We start from the raw sequence: 1,127 nt of genomic DNA on the forward strand, positions 1-1,127 counted from the left end.
CCGCCTCCCCCTGCCTCTCCAGGGCCGGCGTATGGCCTTTGGATCAGCAAGCTGAAGCGGAGAACAAGGTTTGGGAACTTGCAACTTGGGAAGATGATGGTTACCGGCCCTGCATTGCCTCGGGGAAGAACAGGAACTACTCTGCCATTCCTGAGGAAGCCAGATACCGGAGAATTCCTCGGCCTATGGACGGTGAGAGGATGATGGTTGCCAGCCCTGCATCGCCTCAGGGAAGAACAAGAACTATTCTACCATTCTTGAGGAAGCCTGGTACCCGAGGATAGCTCACGCTCTAGAGCCCCACGGCACCATTCCAACAGTGGCGGATCCGCACGAGACCCACCCTTGATCTACCATGAAATGGAATCTACGATCCCTATTGGTGAAAACTAAACTTGTGGCCCTTCCCCCTTTGCTTACAGGTATCATATTTTCAATGGTACCCCTGGAAGATGACTGTATATAGCAGAGATGGTGTGATGGGAGAGGGGGAAGGGGCAGAGGGTCAAAGATAGGATAAAAAACATATATGTATGTATACATGGTATGAAAGTAGAAAGGGAATATTGTTGATGATAACATGCTGGTATGGAGGATCTATTGCTGAGTGAAATAGCCAGGCTATGAAAGAAAGATATTGTACATATCCACTCAATATACGCCGACTATCCGCATTCTATAGTAGAGAGCAATGAATCGGAGGACATGAAAATCAGTGAAAGTACTTAATGTGAGTGGGACAATGTGGAGTGGGGTGAGTGAGGAGAAGAGGATAGAAGGGGATAGCAAGTGAACAAGAGAGAGTCAGGATGTTAGTGAGAAATAGAGAGGGCTTATAAACTGTTGATGATGACATGTATAGTATTCTTAACTGGATTGGTCTGGGAGGTGTTTCAAGAAGGGCAAGGTATTTTTACAAGCAAAACGAGAAATGGCAATTGACTGTTTTATAAAAATAATTAGAATAGGGGCCGGGCGCCAAGGTTGCGTCCGGCCTGAGGACGTCGCGGGCCCTTCCGGGCTCTGCGTGTCCCCATGGGACCCAGACAGGCTGGCGGCGGCGGGAGGCGGCGGCGGGAGGCGGGCCGGGCGCCAAGGCTGCGTTCGGCCTGGGGACGTCACGGGCC

This window comes from Tupaia chinensis, unplaced genomic scaffold, assembly GCF_000334495.1.
Source record: "Tupaia chinensis unplaced genomic scaffold, TupChi_1.0 Scaffold000048_1, whole genome shotgun sequence".
NCBI lineage: Eukaryota > Metazoa > Chordata > Mammalia > Scandentia > Tupaiidae > Tupaia > Tupaia belangeri.